At 38.3% G+C, this 25,893-nt stretch overlaps 2 protein-coding genes across 2 annotated transcripts in view; one reads left to right on the forward strand and one right to left on the reverse strand.

Moving 5' to 3' along the window:
• The window catches only part of LOC145255727 (citrate synthase-lysine N-methyltransferase CSKMT, mitochondrial-like), a 121,645-nt gene that overhangs the window by 94,371 nt on the left and 1,381 nt on the right, over positions 1-25,893 (reverse strand). The window lies entirely within an intron of this gene.
• LOC145255725 (protein phosphatase 1B-like) overlaps positions 1-25,893 on the forward strand; it is a 466,557-nt gene that overhangs the window by 16,628 nt on the left and 424,036 nt on the right. The window lies entirely within an intron of this gene.

The following is a 25,893-nucleotide window of genomic DNA, read 5'->3' on the forward strand; positions in this document are numbered from 1 at the left end:
ATATTCATAAATGACTTCTCTGATAAAATTGTTTCTGAGATAGATATATTTGCTGATGACATCACTCTCTAACAGGCACAAGGGGAAGACAAATGAACACATATGTAAGGAAATGGCAGAAACACTAGAGGATGACCTTCAATCTGTACTGGAATGGGGACAAAAATGGATGGTCACATTGAATGCTACCAAGACTAAGCTTGTCTCCTTTAATAATTACAAGAAACCTTCTCTACAACCAATAACAATGACCAAGAACACATTACTCGAAAGTACTTCCTTTAAACTCCTCAGCCTAACGTTTACAGGGAACATGAACTGGAATAGATACATTGAGAGCATTGCTAAGGCTACTATGAAGAAGGTTGGCTCTTTCTACCGTGCTAGAAAACTACTTACACCTGAAAGTATCCTGTACCTCTATAAGGCCACCATTCACCAATATATGGAGTACTTTTGTCACATTTGTGCTGGTGCATCTGCTACTTGTCTCTCACTCCTGGACAGGGTTCAAAAGAGAGTCGCCAACCTAATAGGCTTCAACCTCTGTCCCATTGACAAAATGTTGCATCCCTCTGCCTGTTCTACAAGTATTTTAATGGCGAATGCTCTGATGAACTACAAGCACTTGTACCCCCTCGATATGAATACCCCGACAAGCAGCTAACTCCCACCCCTTCATAGTAGAGATCCCTAGGTGTAAGAAAGGCTTCTACTCCAATAGTTTCTTACTCAGAACTGCTAGACTTTGAAACTTCCTTCCGGGATTCTGCTTTCCCAACTGTACTGACATGCAGAAGTTCAAGTATAATGTGAACAGACATCTTGCTGCTCATCTCTCTTCATAATACCCCTGCAACTTATGTACCCGATAGTAACCCCCTTCTTCAAAGTGGCAATGTGCCTTGTTTGGGGTGAAAATTGAATTAAAAAAAAAAAAAGAAAAAAAAACATGGAGCCTCCCCAAGATGAGAGCCATTCATTTCAATTGATACTAGATGAGGATCAGAGCATTGGTGGTGGAAAGATAGGAGCTTGAATTTAGATGCATTAAAATCAACCAGCTACCTCTTTCCCCATTACACCATGTGATCAAAATCAGACGAGCAGACAAGAGAGAATCAGAGAGAACTTGGTCATTTACAGCTTTTGAAGTGTTGGCATAGATGGTAGTGTCATCAGTATAAATGTCTAAATAAATGATCTAAGGATGTGATTTGGGAGATCATTGATGTAGATCAGGAAGAGAGTTAGGCCTATGATGGACCCTTGAGGGACTCCAGCATTAATACTGTGAGCTTCTGATTTCTGCCCATCAACCAATACTCTTATGAACCTATCAGAGAAATGATTTAATAATTGAAAAGACATTTGCAGCTATACTGTAGTTGGAGATTTTGTGGAGTAGTCCTTTATGCCATACCCTATCAAAGGCCTTTGATATGTCAAGAGCAATTGCCCTAGAAAGGAAGCCTCCATCAAGAGATTTGCTAATCCTATGAGATATAACTGTTAGCACATCTGCTGTAGATCTAGCAGAACACAAACCATATTGCATGTCACTGAAGAGGTAGGTGGTTGACTACTTCTCTATTTAACACAGATTCTAGCAACTTACTCATGATGTACAGGAGACTGATTGGTCTGTATTGAGAGGGAGATGAGCGATCACCTGAATTTTTAAGAACGGGACATACAGGTTGTTGGATAGCAATTCTCCTTAAGACAACACTTAAACAGCTTTCTAAGTATGGGAATTAGTTCTGGTTGAAGCTGTTTGAGCACTATAGAAGGAATGCTTTCAGGAATTGAGGTTTTTGATTAGCTTGGCAATATCACACACAGATATGTGTATATCATATAGTGCGTTTTCAGACAGAGGGAAAATTACAGGAGGTTGGTGGCCCTGAGTAGAATTAGCTCTAAAGTTTTTGGCAAAGAGTTTGGCTTTGTCCAATGCTGACGAGATTACCTCAGGTCTATTGATGATGGTTGAGATAGAGCATGCACTTCTAATCAGGACCCTATTTCTTATTTGCCAAAATTGGTCGGAACCAAGCCACTGCTCAGCTACTTTGGACTAGATGGACTGAGCATACAACTCTCTCACGTTCTTTATTACTTTTTACAGTGGTTGTTGGCAGTACTGATGGCAGCCTTAGTCTCAGTACATCTATTAGGTTGGAAGCAATGAAAATGGTGATACTGTGTGCAATGGCAACAGCATATTCTGGAGAGAATCATGGCTGACTGTTATGTTTTTGCTGGAATTTTTTGGAGGGTATGAAGTGATCTATATCCACAATTAACCATTCCGTCAGGTCTGATACTATGGAGGACACATTCATTTTAAACATGGAACAAAGAAGTAAATCTGATATAATTGAACTAAAGCTATCCCAGTCAGCCATAGAGTATCAATATACTGTACAATGGAGAGGTATGTCGGAGGACTTATTACAGTTTCTTTTTATCTTAACGGAGACAACCAAGTGATCGGAAGATCCCAGTGGAGACAGAATGGAAGACGAACATAGCTCAGGGCAAGTTGTGAGAAAAGGTCTAAGAGACTTGCATACTGACCATCAGTGTCAGGCACATGAGTGGGTTCATGAACAATCTGAGTTCGGTCATAAGCAATGGAGAAATCGTGACAGCGCCTCCCCTCATCATCTGTCTTGTTTGAGTGGGATAACAATTCCACATTGAGAACATTGAAGTCTCCACAGATGTGAATGTTAGCCAGAGGATGAGCAGATAGGATGTGGTCAATTTTCTCAGATATGCTCCTAAAGAGAGTAACTCCGCTGTTATGGGAGTGATAGAGGACAAATATAAACACAGTGGTGTGAGCAAGTGAAATCCAAAAGCATATATAGCATAATTTCGGGTCTTCTCCGGAGATGTCCGTGCCACATGGAAAGCTATCTTTAATGTAGGCACATATTCCATGCCCATGTCGATCTTGGGGGTCAGATTTGAATGTTAAATTAGAATAATCTTTAATTCCAAACTCATCTAGGAAAATTGTTGGTCCAATGCCAGTTTCGCTTAGGAAGAACAGGTCTGATTTGTAATTGGATTTCAACCTCTGATGTTAGAGAAGGTGACATCGTAGTGGGAGATCGACATTGGAAGTTGCAGCTCTGGGTTTTAATCATGTATTCTTTCTGGAGACTTTTCATGGAGTTTTAGGATTTGTGAAATAGGTCGACAGACTTGGTTAGAGCAGAGTAGAAAGGAAAAGAAAGGAAGAAAAAGAAGTGAAGAAATATAATTTTTTTTTTGTAGACCATGATAAGGCATTGCCGCAACAATTAGCCACTAATATGGCATCGAGAAGCCCCACCAAAAGCTATTGCATGGTCCAGAATCCATTCACGAGATGGCAAGACAGCAGCCCCAATACTTTGCACTTGCTGATAGGACAGCCTCCTTAGTTGTTAGTCCATTGGATCCGTAACTATCAAGTCAGCCCAGAAAAACGTTTACCTCCAGCACCCTTATTAGTGACGTGTTTACAAGGATAGAAAAAGAAACAGAAAATTTCTGACATCTCAGGCAACTGTTTACGCCAAAATACTACCAACCTAGAATGCTAGGTGGTGTTGTCAAAGTTTCTGATGCATTTCATCCATTTGTTACAGTACATGTCTAATTCAGAATCAAGTTCTTGAACAATTGTGCATGGATTGGCTTCGACTAAGGCTCTTAATTGATCGTTTTCAACATCTATTCTCATCATTTTCAAGACTCTTGTCACCGCCACGGAATTTCTTAAACCATTATTATATGCATTAGTGGTTTCTGGGCCAAACACTTTGTTGATATCATGAGCTGTTTCAGCAGCTTTTTAGCCTAGCTTGAATTGAAATAAGGAAATTGTGCAAATTTGCTTTCTTTCCATCTTGTTTTTAGTATTCTGAAAAGAAGACATAATTGTTTTAAAACGATTGTAATTTAAACGATTAGATAGAACGAAAAACGCTCTTTAAAGTGATATATAAAGTAAAAGTATTGTAATGAAAACTTATTTCAAAATGCATCATTAATAATCAAAATTTAAAATTTTGCAAAAACTTTTTTCTCAACCTATATTGTTACATATGACTAGTAAGCAAGTTAGAATATTAAAGGCTGTTTTAATCCCCTCCCCCCGCCCCCCAAAAAACAAAACGAGTGTGAGGAAAGACCACTTCATCAAATCTATTTTTAGCTACCAGTATGTGAAAGAAATATTTCATCAGGAGGTGGGGGAAGGAGCTTTGTAGGGGAAGCAAAAGACAAATCGCTTCCTGTAAGGGTCCTTCCCTAATCAATTTTATTTCACCTGACCAAGTCAGTTGATAAAAAGCTGTCCATTAGTTGGACTTAATGCAAAAAAAAAAAATGTCCTTCTTCACTGATGACAACACCAAGACATAAATTCTGCCCATCACAAATTTGTATCCTGCCTAAATAGATTTCTGTCATCACAAAGAATGAACAAATCCATCGTTACTTGTTCGTATGGCAAGAAAAATGATGACCCAAGACCACCTGAACTCTGCAGCGTTAAACACCACTTTTTTTTTTAACTGTATTGCGGATGACTCCTTGTGTTACCCGTCAACATACATTATATAAGTCAAATCCTTTCTTTTGTACAGTTTTCCATGATTGAATGAAACTGTTTTTTTTTTCCTTTGCTTGTTTCAATATAATAAGCTAGATCCACTCCCCACTTTATATCTCGCTTTATTTCTTTGTTCTGTATTTCCTTCTAATTATATATTTGCTGTTGAATAAATATCTATATTTAAATTATACCACGGTAGTTTTTTTTATTACCTGTAGGGCCACCACTTAACAAAGCCCAGACACCACTCAATCATGGTGAAACTTAGGTATGGCTAGATTATCTAAATGAATGACTCAATAGGAATTTAATCACATTAGACTTGAAAACGACCATGCTATAGTCAGCCATGTATATGTTTCTGCACAATTTGAACTGAACCAAATCGACTTTTGCTGAAGAAAACCTATACTTAGTTGACAATGATGCATATACACTCATTTGAATCATATTGCTAAGTAAGAAAGAATAGAAAGTAAATATTGGCAATCAATTTTGCATTCTCATGAAAAAAAAGTTGAGTTATTGTTGCTTCTTTTCAGTATTGACTTTAAATATAATAAACTTTTTTTTTTAAATAAATATTAGTGATGGGATGATTTCAAAGTTTTTTTCCCGAATCAGATACAATTACTGATTCTGACTGATTCTAATAACAAAAGCATCCCCCCCCAAAAAAAACCCCCACAGCATATGAGTAATATAGAACCCTGCTGCCCCTATTGAAAGAGTTCATTAAATGGTATCGATTTAAGTTCGTTTATACAGAAATGTTTCAATACTGGAGTTCATGTGATAGAAACTTATACATCTATAACAATGTTATAAGGACTATCAGCAAATTTTACCCAAAACCGATAAGTTTTTTTTTCTTAAACTCTAAGGATTTTTTTGGGTGTAGATGGGCAGATATTTTTGTATGAAGTTGCATTGATTAGATTTCTAATACTGAATAAATTTATTATTGGCAAACAATTTATTGATATTTTTTAGTCATCTCATGGAAAATATTTTTTTATTAAAAACTCATTAATATTTATTGAAAAATATTTTATATATATATATATATATATATATATATTTGTGCTATGTTATGAAATACAAGATCTCCATCGAGCCTATAATAACAACAAACAAATTACAACTTACATCAGCAGGAGCAAAGTCGCCCAAACAGCAGGAGCGGCCAGTGATAACAACAACACATAATTAAAGATGGTGCCAACTTGTGTTTCACTTCGACATTCAATTGACTGCTAATGACACATTAAGCTGTCAGATGTTGTTTGTACTCATCCTTCCACTACAGCATAGAATTATATAGCAAAGCACATTGCACAAGGAAATAGCTACACTAAGAGAGATGAGATCAGAAAAAATTTGATAGATCAGATACAGAAATATGTAGTAAAATATCTACAAAAGGATTACAAGTGATAAACTTAATCTAAATTCTCTCACAGACACACCAGGTTGAAATACAAACAAAACAAGTTCAAAGTAAGGAAAACCAACATGCCCAGCAGCAAAAGTTCCCTATTATTTGCACCTGAGAATATGTCCACAACTACGTCTGTGCCTGTGATATATAAACACTTGCAACGTCAATTCAGGCAGTAGTTTGGTGGAGGAGGTCATCTGAATGTCTCGCATATATTTCTTTTTTTTCTCTTCCTAGCAACAGCAGCAGCTAATACAAATGTTTGTCACCCTTTCTTTCTCTGACAGCGATGTCAACAAATAGCGCAAAAGCCGTAATCTTTTCTTTCTCATAGCAGCACAGTCCGATTGCACAACGATAGCAACAAACATTATAATTACAAGATTTTTCTAATTCTCTTATCGGAACTTTTTGTCAACAAGGGACATTTTTAATTAATTTCGACTGAATTAACTTTGATGTTACAGGACTTTCCTATCTTGCTTCCAGGAATCTTTCAAAAGGACACTTTTAATTAATTTTAATTTAACTAACCATGATAATATAAGACCTTTCTATGTTTCCTTCTCGGAACTCTTTTTTTTTAGCAAAGAAAATTTTCACATGCTACTACTAAACAATGATAATTTTGTATCTTTATTTATTTTTTTTTTTATTGCATTTTCATCCAAGACAATGCAGTGCCACTTTGATGTAGGGGGCTAGTATTTGGGATTTAACTCACAGCGATACTATGTAAGGAGTTTTGCAGCAAAATGTCTGATAGGTTCATAAGAGTAGCCTTTGATGGGCAGAAATCAGAAACTCATTGTATTAATGCTGGCGTCTCTCAGGGTTCCATCCTGGGCTCAACCCTGTTCGTGATTTTCATCAATGATCTCTCAAATCATATTCTTAGGTCATTTGTAGACATGCAGACGATACAGCAATCTATGGCGACACTTCAAAGGCTAACAATCACCAAGACCTCATCAGTTTGCCCTGTATTTAAGAATTCAGGTGATAAGTCATCTCCCTCTCAGTACAGACCAATAAGTCTCCTGTGTGTCATGAGTAAGTTGCTGGAATCCATATTAAATAGAGAAATAGTCAACCACCTCAGCAGGAATAACCTTCTTAGTGACACACAATATGGTTTCCGCTCTGCAAGATCTACTGCAGATGTGCTGATGGTTATATCTCACAGGATTAGTGAATCTCTTGACAAAGGCTTCCTTTCTAGGGCAATTGCTCTTGACATATCAAAGGCCTTCGACAAGGTATGGCATAAGGGTCTACTTCACAAGATTTCCAGCTATGGTATAACTGGAAATGTTTTCTCAATCATTAAATCATTTCTCTCCGATAGGCTCATAAGAGTAGTGGTAGATGGACAAAAATCGGAGGCCTGCAATATTAATGCTGGAGTCCCTCAGGGGTCAATCCTGGGCCCAACTCTCTTCCTGATCTACATCAATGACCTCCCTAAACACATACTTAAATCATTCATTGACATCTATGCTGATGACACGACCATCTACGGCAACACATCAAAGGCTGTAAATGACAAAGTTCTCTCTGATTCTCTCTCCTCTGATCTCGAGCGCGTGGTTCAGTGGGGGAAGATGTGGCTGGTTACCTTTAATGCATCCAAAACCAAACTCCTATCCTTACTTACATCATCAACGGTCTGATCCCCATCTGGCATCAATTGAAATGGATGGCTCTCGTCTGGGTGAGGCCCCATGTTTTGACAAGCTTCTGGGTTTGACCTTTACTCCTGATCTGAAATGGAATACGTACATCAAGTCTGTTGCCAAGGTCGCTGGAAAGATGGTGGGATCCTTCTACCACTCCAGAAGATATCTCACTACTGATGCAATTCTCTCTATATATAAAAGCCAAGTATGTCCAAGGATGGAATACTGTTGCCATATCTGGGCAGGAGCTGCTAAAAACAGCCTATCCTGCCTTGACAGAGTACAAAATACACTTCGTGGTTTAGTGGGGGATGCCCTTTTCTCTACCCTGCAACCTCTCTCCCACAGAAGAGACGTTGCGAGCCTATCCTTGTTTTATCATTATTTCCATGCAGGTACTCGTCTGAACTCCAATCTCTGGTCCCCCCTTGCCAATCCTTCACGAAAAACACCAGTCTAGCTGAATCCACTGCGAAAAATTTCCCCCACTCTATATCTGTGCCTAAATCAAAACGCGGATTCCATGAACAAAGCTTCTTTCTTAGAACTGCACGCCTGTGGAACTCTGTTCCGTCTGCCTGCTTCCCACCGGACTACAACTTGGATGTCTTCAAGCCCAACGTTAACAAATTCCTAATGAACCGCCCCCTTAAGTAAACACTTCATCAAATCTCCACACTAACATAATGTACTTGCAACAACCCTTATCCCTGAGTGGCTTCCGGGCCTTGATAAGTGGTGATCACTGTGTAAAAAAAAAAAAAAAGATCACTCTTGATCTTGAAGACACAATGGGGAAAAAGGTGGTTGGTTAATTTTAATACATCGAAAACCAAGCTTCTATCCTTTCATCATAATCGCTCTGAACCCACCATGACTTAATTGAAATGAATGGATCTAGTCTTGGGGGAATACCATATCTTGACACGCTTCTGGGACTGGCCTTCACTTCTGATCTGAAATGGAACACATACATCAAATCTGTTGCCAATATCGCTGGTAAAATAGTTGGATCACTCTACTGCTCCAGCAAGTATCTCACTGTTGATGCAATCTTCTATCTGCATAAGAGCCTTGTGCACCCTAAAATGAAGTACTGTTGCCACATCTGATAGAGTTCAAAACCGGCTTAAAAACCTAGTAGTTGATGTCCTTAACATATTTCCCACAGAAGAGATGTTGCGAGCTATCTCTGCTCTATCGCTATTTTCATGACAAGTACTCAATTGAACTCCAATCTATGGTCCCCTTTTGCCAAACTTTCACAAAAAAACATTTAACTAGCTACAATCACTATCTATGATTTTCCCCACTCTCTAGCTGTGCCTAGATGTAAACACAGATTTCATGAAAAAAAAGCTTCTTTTCCAGAATTGCCCACCTTTGGAACACTGTCCTGCTGGTATGCTTGCTGGTTGAATACAACGTTCATGGTAGCCTTCAAATCTAATGTAAACAAGTTCCTGTTAAGCCGTCCTCATAAATATTCAAATTCTACCCAATTTAGACCATAACTATAACAATAACTACACCACCACCACCTTACATTCATTAATCCTTATCCTTGAGTGACCTTTGGGCCTGGATAAGTAGTGACTCCCAAGTGAAAAAAAAAAAATAAAAAATAAACTTTTTGCAATATTTTTTTATTAAGAATTATTGAAAACACTTTTTGCAATTTTTTGGAATCCTTTAAGATGAAGCTTCATAATTGTTGTGTCGTGGAACAACAGTGAAAATAAGAACAATCAAGTTGAGGTTCGGTTAAGGAACAAGTGTATTAATAATAATGTACAAAGATAGGAAAGCGGGTATATCTGCTGGGCACTCGGCTAGCAGTTGAAGTGCAGTCGCATTTCTCTCACCGGTGTTGGAATTACTAGCGCTATTTATAGTGCTAATCGGTGTAAATTCCTCTGTTCAAGGAAGGCCGGTATAACAGCCCCCCCCCCCCTTGAAAATATCCCGTCTGGGATTAATAACGTTTTTTTTTTGGGTTCATCCTAATCAATTCTGTTGATTTCCGTTTTCTGTTTGATCTTCTGTTCTTCAAAGCTGTCTCTGGTATGGGCACCTGAAAAGTATCAAACACTGTGTCCATGATGTCCTTCTCGGCCGATCTGCTCACCTCACTGTTCGAGTATCTTTTCTGAATTTGGTTAGTGTGACGTTTGTGAATAAAGTCTGGTCCCTTAATCATGTAGACCATGTTGCCTACTTGTTTCTCAACAATGCCGGACTCCCAGAAAGTCTTTTTGTGAACCTTGTAGAAGACTCTTTCGCCAACTTTCTACCATTTTCTTGTTATCGGTTTTTTAATGTTTGATAACAACTTGTGAAAAATCGATCTAACCTTGTGTCTGAACATTACCTCAGCAGGTGTCTTCGACATTTCGATGCCTGTAGACTTGTAAAAACTGTAGGATTGACTTATCCGTCGGTGACCCACTAGCTTTTTTCAGAGCTCTCTTGAATGTGTCAACAAATTTCTCTGCTTGTCCATTACTTCTTGGGTGGTATGGCGAAATGGTTATATGCTCAATTAGATGATCCTCACAAAAATGTTTAAATTCGGTCGACGTAAATTACATTCCATTGTCTGTAACAATGCAGTCTACTACTCCAAACCTAGCGAATAGTTCATACAGGAAGTTGATAGTTACCTCGGATGTGGGATTGTTACATTTTAATACTTCAGGCCATTTAGATAGGCTGTCTACAACAATGAGATAGTAGAACCTATCTAGTGGTCCTGCAAAATCTAAATGAATCCTAGACCAAGGTCGGTCCAGTTTTGCCCACGATCCAAATTGAGTCAGAGGAGCTTTCATAGCTAATGCGCATTCTCTACACTCCCTGAGTTTTCCTTCTATATCCTTATCCATGTTTGGCCAATAAACGAAAGAGCACATAAGGCTTTTCATTCTTGATATACCTGGATGTCCTACATGGAATTCCTTTAGCATTCTTTTCTGTAATGTCGCAGGAATTACGACCCTGTCACTATATAACAGGACGTTATCGCAAATTGAATAAATTTCTTCATCCAGTTCGTTATTGTTGACCCTTTCTTTCGTGCGTATAATAAATTCGTCCACCTCTGCTTTACTCTTAATCTCATCAAGCATTACTGGAAGTTCTCTTATTGTGTCGCATAACATATTTTTTACTTCAACTTCTGCTTGAATGGCTGCTATTACCATATCCTCCAACGGTTCTGTCTGCTTAGGTATTAACCTCGATAACCTGTCTGCATGACCAAATTTTTTAGATGGTACATGCTCCATTTGAAAATTGTAATTCAGAAGTATGGTACCCCATCTTTGGAGTCTATTCGCCGTATGCTGTGGTAGTCCCTTTTTCGATCCGAAAATCATTGATAATGGTTTGTGGTCTGTTTGTAACAGAAATTGCCTACCATGCAGGAAATGATGAAATTTCTTTGCTGCGAACGTAATGCTTAGCACCTCTGTTTCAATTTGTCAGTAGTTCTTTTCGGCTGGCAAAAGTGATCGGGATGAATGTGCTATGGGTTTCACTTTTCCATCATCCATTTTGTGTAAAATGCATGTTCCTATGCCATAGGAGCTGGCATCGCTTGCAACTATAATTTCACGCTTGGGATTATAATGTGCCAGAAACAAGTCAGAAGTTAAAGTCTCTTTAATTTCCTGAAATGCTTCTTTGCACTCTTGCGTCCAGACCCATTTTTGGTCTTTTCTTAACAGTTCACTTGAAGGCGATCTTAGTTTATGCATATTTGGCACAAATACATTGTAGTAATTTGCCAAACCTAAGAAGCTTTGCAAAAACACAATATTTTCTGGAGCAGGCATATTCTTTATTGCACTCGATCTATCTGGATCTGGCCTTCTTCCTTGTTTCTCGATGATTTGCCTCAAGTATTTTATTTTCTCCATGAAAAATGTACATTTTTCCTGTTTTACTTTAAATCCATAATCCTGGATCCTTTTGAATACTTGGTTTACATGAGCTTTGTGTTGTTCTTTGCTCGCGCTTTTCATTGACACATCGTCCAGATACCCTACTGCGAAATTCAACCCATTTAACATAATGTCCATAATTTTAACCCCAAAAGGAAGTCTGTTAAACTTGTAAATCCCTTATGAGTATTAATACATAGTAGCTTTGAACACTCCTCATTGACTAGAACTTGTAAGTATGCGTCACTGAGGTCGATTTTAGAAAAATATTTCCCTCCACTCAGTTTCGCAAATATCTCCTCAGGGCTTGGAAGAGGATAATGATGATCTTGTAAGCCTGTCGCGAAATCGACGCAAACCCGAATCTCCTTACTCTTCTTTTTGATGTAAACCGTTGGTGCAGCCTACTCACTGTGATCAATTTTTCCTATGACACCCGTGTTTTCGAGTCTTTCTAATTCACCGTCTATCTGTTCTATAGCGGCGTATGGAACATTTCTTTCCTTTCTGAACACGCCTGGGAAATTCTCTTTTAACTCTCTCTTAAGTTTTTCTGTCTCCACATTCGAATCCTCAACCTTTTGGTAAAATGAGCTTAAAGGCAGATCCCATAGTCTAAACTTTTTGAACAGATCAGTTCCAAAGAGGTTGTTTGCTTTTAGTATGACAAAAATTCTTGCTTTTTCGGCCCTGTTCTGGAAAAAAATATTTGTCAATAATTCTCCTTCAAAGGTAATTTTTTTGCCACTGACGCTTCTTGCCGTTTTATGTGATTTAATCATAGTGGGTCTCCCAAGCCTCTTCCATGTCTGGACATTAATAATGGAAATGTCAGACCCACTATCAAGCTGTAGCCTTACTTTCTTTTTAAACATTTTGATCTGTATATATTTCCAGATATTTTGTTCCTCAGATTCAATTTTCGTAAGTTTAATGGATGTTTTTCTACCAGATTTTTTTCTACAATGCGATGCTTTATGCCCTTTCTGGTGGCAGTTGTCACCTTGTTTGAATTTGTAGGGATACTCATTGTACCAATATTTATTTCCACACCTCCAACATGGTCCAGGTGGATCTTTTCCCTGTTTCTTTTCTGATTATTTTTTGAAGTCGAATTTTTCTTTTGATGGATCTTTTTAATATGCGACACTCCGCTTTCCTCTATGTCACGACTGTCTTGTTTCAACGTGATAAACTGTTAACAATCTTCCGCTAAGTTTTGTAGTTTTAAATTCGGTTCGTTTTCGAGTTTATTTAAAACACGACGCCTGATTTCAGTGTCTTTATTTAAGACTAGCCCTTGCACAAATATTAAACATTTAAAATCATCTGATGATAATTCCTCCAGTTTAAAATCGTTGCAATGCTTGTTCACTATACTTGCATAAGTAGTGTAGTCGTCTTCCTCTCTTCTAGTAACATTTATACATTTATATCGCCTACGGAAAAGAGATGCTTTTGCAGAAAACAGTTCTGTAAGTAGCGTAACTGTTTCTTGGAAGCTCAACTCACTGGTCTGTTTTGGGAGAATAAAATTCACCAACTTTGTATGCTCGGCTGTTCCCAATTTCCTTAGCAAAAGCCTAACTTTTTTTCCTGTCTGACCAGGTACCACAATCCGATATAAAATTATCCTCATATCGTTTATAGTATTGGACGAAAGTGACATTGTCTTCTGGATTATAATGAAAATTTTCAATAACGGCCCACACAGCTGTTTGAGAAAATGCGTTATGATTATCATCCGCTTTAGTTAACTGTGTTGCCTCCAGAATTTTTCTTTGTTCCTTCTGTGTCATCAATATATCCTTGAAGTGTTGTTGAAGCATTTTTTCTTCAAATGCTTGTTTAAATCTCTCTTCTCTTTCTACTTGTTGAATTTGCTGCTTTTGCAACACAAGATTTTGCTCTGCCTGGAATTGGAACAATTCCAACAGTGAATCTTTAAATTTCGCATCCATCATATGAATTCAGTTTACAATTTACGCTTGTATTAAATAAATATTCCTTAGTAAAAAAAAAAAAAAATCAACCAAGTTTTTCTTTCCCAATTCTTTTGTTTGAAGAACAACAGTTTAGCAGTCCTTTTGTAACATTTTTTTTATTTGCATGCATTTTTACGTAGCAAAAATAAAATCTGTCGCTTTAAATATCCAACAAATTCATATGGGAAACTTTTAGGTGTTTTTTGGGTTTTTTTTTACCATCTTTGCCTTTTGCAAAAAATGACTTGATTCTTTACGGGTTTGCTAAGCACAAATGACATACGCGAATAATTATTTTTCACGGTCTGTCTCTTTTTCTCTTGACAAAGTCATGTGTGTTTTTGTTTTCAATGCCAGATGTTATCGAAATAACGATAAGCTTACACGGAATTTACTAGTTGGTTTTGGACATTTAACTTTGCAGAAGAAAATTCTTACCGTAGGAAAAATGGCTTCTGGTGAAGAAAAAATTAACCCTTTTTCCCTTTCTAAAACACTTGGTAAGTGTGTTCAATTATTAAATAATTGACAACATTCGTGTTTTTCGCTGTAGATTTTGGTAGCAAATTTTTTCCCGTCGCCAAATTACTATTGTAGTAATTAATTCGCTGCGTATCCAAATATCTGTTTAAATGACGAAGGTGTTCTGCCGTAAAGATTTTACAAATCTTTATTTCAATCACTTTTGGTGATTCTCTGCAGTGATGGCCGTTTTGATTCCTTGTCGCCAATCTGTTGTGTCGTGGAACAACAGTGAAAATAAGAACAATCAAGTCGAGGTTCGGTTAAGGAACAAGTGTATTAGCAATAATGTACAAAGATAGAAAAGCGTGTATATCTGCTGGGCACTCGGCTAGCAGTTGAAGTGTAGTCGCATCTCTCTCACCGGTGTTGGAATTACTAGTGCTATTTATAGTGCTAATCGGTGTAAATTCCTCTGTTCAAGGAAGGCCGGTACAACAATAATTTGAATATTCATTTTTTTGCCGACTGTTATCCTCATCTTCATAGTTGTTGTTTTTTAATCTTGTTTCGGCCAATTCATCATCTGGCCTTCTTCAGATGATTAACTGTGATGGGATAGGAATACTGAGTCTTATAATTGTATCCTCAGTAATTACTGCCTTCCATAGTTGCTGTTGTGTTACCACGTTTTTGGCCAACTAAACCGCTATCTTCAGACAATGCTTACCTGGAACCATAGAGACTCAACATCTCTATCCACTGCACCACAGGCCTCAAACGGTGACCAATGTTGTATTTTATGGTCTTATGAATCCAAGTTGGTGTTCTTATTTGGTCTTCCATTGTCAGGTCCATACCGAATGGTATTATATATTTTATTTATTTATTTTTTTAACTGTTTGACATGAGGTTTTATAATTTGTGTATTCAAATATTATTATTATATTATCATTCAAATAATATTATTATTATATTATTATTATTATATTATCATTCAAATAATATTATTATTATATTATTATTATTATATTATTATTCAAATAATATTATTATTATATTATTATTCAAATATTATTATCATATTATTATTCAAATATTATTATTATTATTCAACTAATAATTTCATTTAGTAATTATTGAAAACTGTTTTTGACATTTTTTTTATGAAGAATTATTGCAAACCCACAATTGACGTGAAAAGGAAAAACAATGAAATCGTCTTCTTGTGTGCTAACTCCTTCACGACTTTTGGGTAAAATTATTTGAGAGATGCAACGAATTACCTCATTGCATACAACAACAACTCGTCCTTGTAACTGTAACATAAAATAGAACCGTCAGTGAATGAACAAACTAAAACTGACCAACAGATTATCTCACTATGGATCCACTTTAGGGGTGTTTTATGATGACTTAGTCAATTCTATGCAAATGTTATCTCATCCAATCCACAATAAACTGACACTATAAATTTAGTCGATCAAGCAGGTACCGATTTCTTTATTGAACGATTGCCCACTGAATTCCATTATTTCATCAGGTTCTGGCAAGTAAAAAAGATTACTACAAAAATGCAAATAGAAACTAATTTTATTTTTATCTGTATAATGTTATTTTTATTTATCTACTTTTCAATAATGTGCTTTTTATATTTTACTAGCGGGGGGGGGGGGTACCCGGCGTTGCCCAGGTATTTATAGGTGTGTGTATGGGGGGGGGGGTAGGGGGTAATTAATAATCCTGCTTAAATATTATAAAAAAGACGATGTAAAAAAAAAAAAATCCAAAACCAAAACGGAAAAAAATGGCATAAATAAACCTGTGTATAGGGGGGGGGGTAAACTAAAGAATAAGCGAAGTAATAAAAAAAAACTTTTGGTCGGGAGGAGGGATTGAACCCGGAAGCTTTGACGTGGAGGTGGAAACCAATGCCAGTACTTAACAGTCTCGACCACGAGTGAGAGTAATTGATTAACGTGTTAAGTTAAAGCTTATAAAGCTAAAAGAGGTTTGATTGACAGGACGACGCTAAATGAGGTCATCGCGGGATCATTATTTTTAGTTTTCACTTCCCCCAGATGATGGTGGGAAGGGGGGGAAAGCAGAGCGAAAGCCGAGAACCCAACGTTTGTCACTGTATTTATACTAAAATGCAGGACAAACCGGGCACAAAGTGAAATAGCGCGAATCTCATAAAAGTCGACGTAAATAAATCTAGAGACGACCCACGTTCCCAAATCCTACATATTATGATATAGGACCCATATAAACAGTTGTAAGCGATAGTAACGAACCCGGGACCGTGTGCGAGAAAAGCCTTTTGAAGACATACACGAAATGGTCACACACATTTTGCCTTTTATATATAGATTTCAATAAATCACTTCAAAATACAAATACTGAATATAACAAAAAAAAAAAAGCCATAAGGGCTATTTGGAGTTGTCACTGGCTCTTGTTAAAACCACATGAAAAATATGGGAAGATTTTAGTTGACTATAAATATAATCTATATATTAATACGATAGCATGTGTGTTATTTATTTATTTTCTGTGTCACACTTACATCCGAGTCGTTTGATTGTTATGGACTTCCATTTCTTGTAATAAATAACTTTACCAAGAATTCCTCATAAGTTTTGGTTTCGATTATAGCTGATGGCACTCTAGTCATCTATTTTTTTAATAAATAATTTATGAAGAATTCTTTATAAGTTTTGGTTTCGGTTATGGCTGAAGGAACTCAAATTATATATATAGACATATATTTTTCATAAGTTTTGGTTTCGGTTTCGCTTCAAGCTGATGAACTCAAGTCGAATTTAGGAAAACTCGTCCCCGGAAAACTCGTCTCCGGAAAACTCGTCCCCTTTTGCTAGGTAGGAAAACTGGTCCTTTATTGAATAAATATCGATTGAAAACACATTTTATGACCGTTCTTGAAGAAGATATTGTCTTTAAAAGAGAATACACATCCCACAATATTTTTACTTGTTTACTGTTGTTTTAAAAAAATTAAATTAATTTTTCTAAGTTTTCGTTTCCTACCTAGCTTTGAAAGTTTTTGGTCTTTCAACTTATTTTAAAGAGTTTATTTAGTTAAAAAAAAAAAAAAAGAAGTAATATCGAGTGTTATTATGAACAAAAAATGACCGACATAAGAGGATCATGTTTTAGGAGGATAATTGCTCAAAAATAGAAAATTAAAGAAAATATTAAGGTAGATATAGTTTTAAAACGAGCCCCCCCCCTCCAAAAGAAAATAAATTTGTATATTTTTAGGAATGCACATCCCATAATATTTTTAAAAATATTTTTACATGTTTATTGTTTTTAAAAAATTAAATTGATTTTTCTAAGTTTTCGTTTTCTACCTAGCTTTTTAAGTTTTTGGTGTTTAAATTTATTTTAAAGAGTTTATTTAGTTAAAAAGAAATAGCAAGTAATGTCAGACTCTACATTACTTAGTAAATAATTTTTAACAAAAAATGTCCGAAAATTAAAGAAAATACTGAGGTAGGTAGATATAGTTTTAAAATGAGCCTCCCCCACCTCCTAAAGAAAATAAATTTGTATATTTTAAGTACTGCACAACGTGCACAAGTGCCCCCGGTTTGTATTACTGTACACATAGATACGAAAAAGTTGTCAAAAAACAAATATATAACAAATAAATGTTATCAAAGGCAAGGTAAGTTACTTTTCTACCAAACTGGATACATTTTTTGTGTTTTTATTCAATGAAACATGTTTATTCAGCTCGAAAAACATGCCGTGTTTACCGATGTATTGGAAAATTCAAAATGGCGCCCGACACTCTCTTTAGCATGGTAAACACTGTATGCTTTTCGAGCTGAATAAACATGTTACATTGAATAAAAACACGAAAAATATATCCAGTTTGGTAGAAAAGTAACTTATCTTGCCTTTGATAACATTTACTTGTTATATATTTGTTTTTTTTGACAACTTTTTCGAATCTATGTGTACAGTAATACAAACCCACAATATCTCCTTCAAGAACGGTAATAAAATGTGTTTTCAATCGATATTTATTCAATAAGGGACCAGTTTTCCTACCTAGTAAAAAATGTGGAAAAAAAACTATTTAGAGGGTAAAGTAGATTACCCGGTGATAGCGTAAGCTCCGAGGGGTTGCAAAGGATGCCCTATGCGACCCCCCTTACTGGGTCGAGTAACAAGTTTTGTAGTACGGCGAGCAGCGAGTAACTAATTTGTGCCAACCGTTCACCAGTAAGTCGTTAACAGAACTGGTGCTAGTCAGAGACACAATTCTTTTATAACAGAAGAATAGTGCCTCCCCCTACTCCTCCAAGTCTATAAGAGACTCGTTCTCTCAACCACTCAGATTAGAATTCCGCCCTCGAGGCCGGCGCCACCAAGTAAGCAATCTCCTTTTTTTATTTTTATTTTTATTTTTATTTTCTCACACACTCCCGACAAAAACGAGAAAAAAAAAACAAAAGGTAGAAGAGAGAAAAGAAAAAGAAAAAGTTACATAAAAATGACAGACCACCAAAATACTTAATCAAAAAACAACTGTTAGTACAATATAGCAGTAGTCGATCAGTCCAGATATCAATCAAGCAGGCAGCAGGCTAGGTCTACCCCGTCGTTTTTTAAGGGGCGCACATTCTGGGCAATACCACTTTTGCCTGTTGGGAGGTTCTGAGTCGATACCGACACATCGGAAATGGTACCAATCGTCGCACGAGTCACACCCGATCATATTCTGATTCTGCTGCGGAGAGCTGCACAGGGGACACAACCAGACCTGCTCTTCAACACTAGGGGGTGAATCCAACGTCTCCCCTCCCTCCGCAACAGGAGGTCCTTCAGGAGTCCTAGAAAGCTCTAAGGGTACAGATGTTTCAGGGAATGTACTTCCTCCAAGCCCTCCCCTTTTTGTACACGTGCTGCTCTAACGACACCATCATGGCCTGGAATCAGTTCAGTAATAGTTCCTAAGACCCAAAACGGTCTGGGTTTCAAAGGACTCTTAATCAGCACAACATCATCCTTCTGGAGGCGGGTTCTTGTACTGAGTCGGGATCGACCAGGAATCTTCCTTCCCAGCTCTAGCAGGTACTCCTCATACCATAGTTTGTGGAAATCTGTCAGACATTGGTCCCTAAGTTCCAAGGTTTGAATTAGCCTCTCCCTGCTGGGAGGCAACAAGGTTGTTCTATCCTCTCTATCCAGTCGTATCAATAGCCCGGGGCTCTGATTGGGCTTAAGGAACATATTAGGGGTAATTGGAGTAGCATTTTTGTCGGCTGACACCTGGTAAGTAAGAGGCCGGTTATTAACAGACCTCTGAATATCCGATAACACTGTCAGAAGGGTAAAGTAATCCAATCTACCCCTGCCAAGAATCTTAAATAGGCAATTCTTCATGGTCTTGATACATCGCTCCCATGTTCCTCCATACCAAGGAGAGAACAAGGGAATGGTTTTAAGTTTTAACTTACAAGGACCGTATTTTCTTTGATAGTCCGTAAAAAGAGAGAGACGATCGAAAATCTTTCCACTTCCTATAAACGTTTTCGCGTTGTCACTATAAAGGGTTTCGGGAACGCCATATCGGTTAGTAAACCGAACCAGTGCCTGGAAGAAAGAGGGTACGCTCATGTTGGGAACTACTTCAATGTGTATTGCTCTGATATTCAAACAAGTGAACAGGAGCAAGTACATTTTCGTATCTCGTTTCCCGTCACTCACCCAAAGATGGCCAGTAAAATCAATCCCAGTGTGTTGATAGGGGACTCTGAAATCGGTACGGTGCGACGGCAGGGCAGCAGCAGCATTCGGCGTCACGCATTGAATTATAACGTTTACATCTGGCACAAACAGCCAGTACCTTATTCACAGCTTGTCGACCCTGCGGGACCTAATAACCGCTTCGCCTCAACTCCGCTAGAGTTGACCCAGTTCCAAGGTGGCAACACCTTTCATGACAATCTAAAATGATGAGTCTGGTAACAGGATGATGTTTCCCTATCAGAATGGGGTTTTTAACTTCATAACCAAAGTGGGAAGATTGGTTGATTCTTCCCCGAGATCGAATCAAACCGTCAGGGTCCAGAAAAAGATCCAGAGCACGAACCCTAACTGGCATGGGTTTACCACTCAGCTCCTTTAGGTACTCCACTTCCACGGGAAATTCTTGCCGTTGCACTGTCTTCATAAGGTAGATCGCTGCCTTAGAGTTGTAGTCCCATTGTCGATTAAATCGGATGGCTAGGAACTTAAACACCAAGGCAGTAACAGTCAGTAAACCAGAGAATGAGGAAAACCTCTGAAAAGGTATGGCCGAAGTGTACTCTTGATCATGGATCAAAGAACAATTTGCTGAACTGCGGGTCATTCGCTGGCATATCTCACTCAAACAGGGCATATCCTGTCCTGGCCATTGAGATATTCCTTCGCATAGCCAGGAAGGGCCTGAACACCAAAATTCCATCTTGGATTGGAACTTTCTCAATGTTAATCCTCTTGTTAACAAATCCGCCGGGTTGAGTGTACTATCAACATATCTGAAGAGAGTCTTCAAGCCATAGCGAGACTCCAACTCCACTTTCATCTGCAGAATGTCTTTAAGTCTATTTTTTGCAAAAACATTTTTGCTAGCCATGTTTTGAGATAAAATCCAGGACAAGACCACCTGTGCATCCGTGGCTATACACAAATTCTCGGGAACAAATCCTTCACAATTGTCCAGGATTGTGGGGAGACACTTGAAGGCGAGGAAAACGGCCATTAGTTCCAACACAGGCAAAGTCTTGTCCTTCATAGGTGCCACCTTAGCTTTCGCAAATAATAAGGATGACCGACCATTTTGTACGATATACACGGTAAACCCATATGCTTCCTTGGACGCGTCGCAAAACAGGTACATATCTCCAGGCAGCCCTGCCATAAGCGCCTTGCGCAAAAAACGGAAATCACTCAACCCTGAAAGGTCCCTGGCTAGCTCTCTCCAATCGCTCAAGATCGCTGGCTGGAGTGGATCATCCCAACCTGCACCATTCTTCCACATGGACCTGATTAGCACTCTACTGCGGATAGTAACCGGGAGACATAGGGACAACGGATCGAAGACCTTAGCTGACTCTGAAAGAACACCTCTCTTAGTTGTCACGTCAGGATTGCACTTTACCGGAGCGACATACAACTCCTCCGAATGTGGGGAGTATCGGTAGCCCAGTACTCTCTCCCACTCCTCTTCATGGATACTTAGAGTACCATCCTCCTTCATCCTAGTGCGGAGCGCCTGACTGTTTGAGTTGCATGACTGGATAATAAAGCCCCCTTCCAGCAAACGCTCTCTAACAAGGGAATACAATGTCGTAAGCTCACTCGCGTCTGCCACGGATGCCACAAGGTTATCCACATAAAACCGGTCCTCCATCATTCTGCGGCAAGCATCTTGAGGGTATTTTGCCGCATGCAATTTTAAGATGCACCCCAACACAAATGGGCTGGAAGTAAACCCGAATATCAAGGTGGTATAGCGGAAGCAGCGCAAACAATTTCCTTGTTTAAGAAAAAAGCAAAACCGGTTCCTATCCGCCTCCAGCTTAAGCCGAATCATTAGGAAGGCTCGGCGAATGTCTGCTAGTAGCACATAATTGTTGGCTCTAAAGGCCAGCAACAACTTTAAGATGTCCCCTGTTAAGTTAACGCCAGAATATGCTGCTTCGTTCAGCGATAATCCATCTCCTGTCTTCAAACTACAGTTGAACACTGGTCTTATCCTGGTAGTTGCCGTAGGGTCCGACTTGAAAACTGGTCTATGTGGTATCCACACATATTTGTCGAACTCCTGAGGGGAGACAAAAATCTCTTCAATTATACCGTCCTCCTGTTGCTGACGAAACACCTCCAAATATTCATCATATATTTTTCTTTTAGTCAAGTTTGCTGCTACCCGGTCTAAAACATGCAAGGAAGTTGCATGATTAGAGGGGACTCTGGCTAATCTATCGTGATGCCAGGGGAGCTCCACATAATAGCTTCCATCCCGAAGCTCTACCGTTTCCTCAAATCGCTTCATCTGAACTTTATCGTAATCAGAAAAGTCCTCCTGACTGGGAAGCCCCAGAGATTCCAACGTAAACATTTGTTCTAGTCCTCTTTGTACCATACTGTCAGGAAAGCACTCCGCCATGGGATCCAGGTATGTTGATTGTGTTTCAAGGACAAAACATAAATGTGATGAATCGACCTGGGGGGTATGTTCCATTACCGAATTAAACGAGAGGTGAGTAACCTCAGAGAGGGGCTTATCTTCCAAGAAAAAAGAGTCCACTGCTCCAAACGGGACCAATCCAGGCGGGGTTGCAAAGGCCCATCCATTCAAACACGGGATCAGCTTTAATGAGTCCAGGTGTTCAATCAGGTCTAACCCAATTATTCCCTTGATCGGTATTAAATCCTTTCCGGTCTCAAACTGGCCGGCCAAAGCATATTTTGCATCCTGAAAGACACGCAATAGAGATTCTAGGTTGGCCACTCGAACCGACAAGTCCATACCATCGGCTACCAAGACAGGAGATGTCACAGTCCTTCCAGAACCCAAGTCAACTCCCAGGACTACCTCTGTGAACCCACGCTGACACTCACCTAGAAAGGTAGACAATCTCAGCTGACAATTGACACCAAGGGTTTCGATTGGGCACAAAGTTCTCAGTACATCTGCCGCCAGATATGTCCGCCCACTACCCGTGTCCAGTAGGCAATTCACTGACACTGTCTTTGGTCCACAAGAGAATGTAACTGAGAGAATGGGTGGCAACGTGCGGGAATACCCGGTTGAAGTTGCATTGTTCACATCCACATGAAAAGAAGGAGTAATAGCATTCCCCCTACCAAACTTTTGAGACGTATTCTGTCTTACTGTTGATGTAAATGCAGTGGAGACACCGCCCTTAATCTGCAATCTCTTTATTGCTTCTCCAGTTAGCCTCAATATGGAGGACAAAGGTGGCACCCGTCTATTTGTTAGCGCTATTATCTCGCCTTTCAGTTCGAGAGGAAATTTCCTAAACAGAATTTTAGCCATCAGTCTGGCTCCGCCAGAATCGTCCACAGAAAAGTCACACGAAAAGGAATTCCCCAGCTCTTCCAACAGCGATGCTGTCCTGGTAACGAAGTCCCCCAGCTCAAAAAGGGCTCCACCTTTCTTTGGTACATAGTCCAGAATATCCTGGAATATTTGGTCAATGATTTCATCCAGGTCCAGATACTCCCTCTTCAGTATAGCCATGGCTTGCTAGTAATTGGTGTCAGTGCAACTCAGGTGATTTACCAGCCTCAAGGCTCTGTCTGAGAGTGAACACTTCAAGAAGTTCAACCTCTCGGCATCATTGGCCATGCCGATCACGCAGTTCTCAAACCTAGTCAAGAAGTTTCTGAAACTCATGCGGTCGGACTCCATTTCCTGTCCGCTAAATGTAGGCCCTGTGATCTGTATACGTGGGGGTTTAACAATGAAGGAAGAACCTCTCCCGGTAGTTGCAGAAGCCCTTGAAAACTCAAAGGCAGATTCCGAGTAAGGGCTGGGCTCTGGCTGTCGGTATGCTTGATCCAAATCGCCCAAGTCTTCATAATAATCCTTTAGTTGAGGCAGCCAAGCACCCTCAATCTCGGCAGGTGTACTCTCATCAAAGGAGCCTAACTCCAGCTGTGTGATACAAGTCTCTAACTCGACAATGAATTGTCGAATCTCCGTCCTTAAGAATGAGTACGCCGATGGCCTAACTCCATCACGACACATCTTCAGTCGTCCCTGAATCTTCTGAGTCAATGACTCCCTTCTGCGTAGGAGCTGCTCTTTCGTGACGTTCATGACAGTAGTTAACCGACGAAAGAGTAAGCAGCAAAACCTTTGCAAGATGTGGAAAAAAAACTATTTAGAGGGTAAAGTAGATTACCCGGTGATAGCGTAAGCTCCGAGGGGTTGCAAAGGATGCCCTATGCGACCCCCCCTACTGGGTCGAGTAACAAGTTTTGTAGTACGGCGAGCAGCGAGTAACTAATTTGTGCCAACCGTTCACCAGTAAGTCGTTAACAGAACTGGTGCTAGTCAGAGACACAATTCTTTTATAACAGAAGAATAGTGCCTCCCCCTACTCCTCCAAGTCTATAAGAGACTCGTTCTCTCAACCACTCAGATTAGAATTCCGCCCTCGAGGCCGGCGCCACCAAGTAAGCAATCTCCTTTTTTTATTTTTATTTTTATTTTCTCACAAAAGGGGGAGTTTTCCAGGTACGGGTTTTCCGGAGACAAGTTTTCCCGGGACGAGTTTTCCGGGCACCACCCAAGTCATATGTATATATTTTTTTATTTTTGAAAACGCAACTTTATAATGTATAAAAATCGATAGAACATTAACTCTATAATAATATATACAAAATCTGCAAGAATTAAAATTTCCTATTTAAGCATTAGGCACCTCCAAAAGTCACCACAGAATTGACCCCCCCCTCCATATGTAAAACGATGTAACTTTATAATAAATTAATATTATCAATATAACTTTTTTACCATTTAAAAAGAAGGGCAAAATAAATCAGTAATATTTTTAAAAAATTTTTGCATCGTACGAAAATAACAAAATTGCGAGACGAAAATCGTGTTTACATAATTGGCGCTTTAAAATAACGTTCCCATGTACTAAGCATTTCAAACGTGAAAACATACCCGTGTTTAATAAATCTAGCAAAAATCAACTAATCGTCAGATTTTCGTGAAATTTTCGATACTTATCTATTTTAGAATTAAATTACATATAAAATACAGTTTCCCTAAAATATACGAGGGGAAATATTTTTTTTTAGTGCGTTGCGTGTCCCCCCCCCACCATATTTATTTTTTCGAAACTTGAGCAAAATATATTTAAATCTATCAAAATTTCTATTTATTATGAAACATAAGCGTTCAAATAAGTAAAGCCTATTTATTTTTTAAAAATACATGTATTGAACAAAAACTTACTCTGAAGTTGCAATTAAAAAAATGATATAAATTTAATATTATGCTCTTTTTTTTAATAGCGTTTTTTCTAATTAATATATACTATACTCAGTTGAACTGCTAAGAAAAAGAAAATTAATTAATTTTTAACAGATTAAAACGATTAAAATTCCATTATTTCAAAATGTCCCGTTACAACATAGATTTTTAATTGTGTTTAAATTTTTTTTTAAATATTAAGTTTTAATATAAACATGGCTCTTGTCAGCTATTTTATCGCCAGATTAAAACCAATTTGAAAAAAATTATTGCACAAATACCTCTCCCCCTCATATTTTGTTTGTCTCTTTTTATAGAACAAAAATATGGAAGCTGGTAGTTAAACAAATAAACATTCAGTAAAACCGTGTTTCATATTTAATAAATGTTTATAATATAATATATAATATATAGTATATAATCATTAAATTGTGTAAATATTAAAAACCTAACAAAATTATAACAAAGATTAAGTATTCATTGCAGTTTGAAAAAGATAAACAAAGGTTTTTAAAAATTATTAAGTCGCTTCTGCCTTTCCATAGTTCGTATAGTTAACACAAGTCTGACGTCATGGAATCGTGCTTTGTTTTTTTGTTTTTCACATTCGGTTAGCAGTGCCTATTAAGCATACTTTACGACCGGGCTAGCTTAGATAAATACTTTTGCAGTTTTAACAAAAGAGCTGCCAACATCAATGAATGAGTCCCCTGTGGAATTTTC

Source organism: Euprymna scolopes, chromosome 31, assembly GCF_053919585.1.
Source record: "Euprymna scolopes isolate OS-2025 chromosome 31, ASM5391958v1, whole genome shotgun sequence".
Taxonomy (NCBI): Eukaryota; Metazoa; Mollusca; class Cephalopoda; order Sepiida; family Sepiolidae; genus Euprymna; species Euprymna scolopes.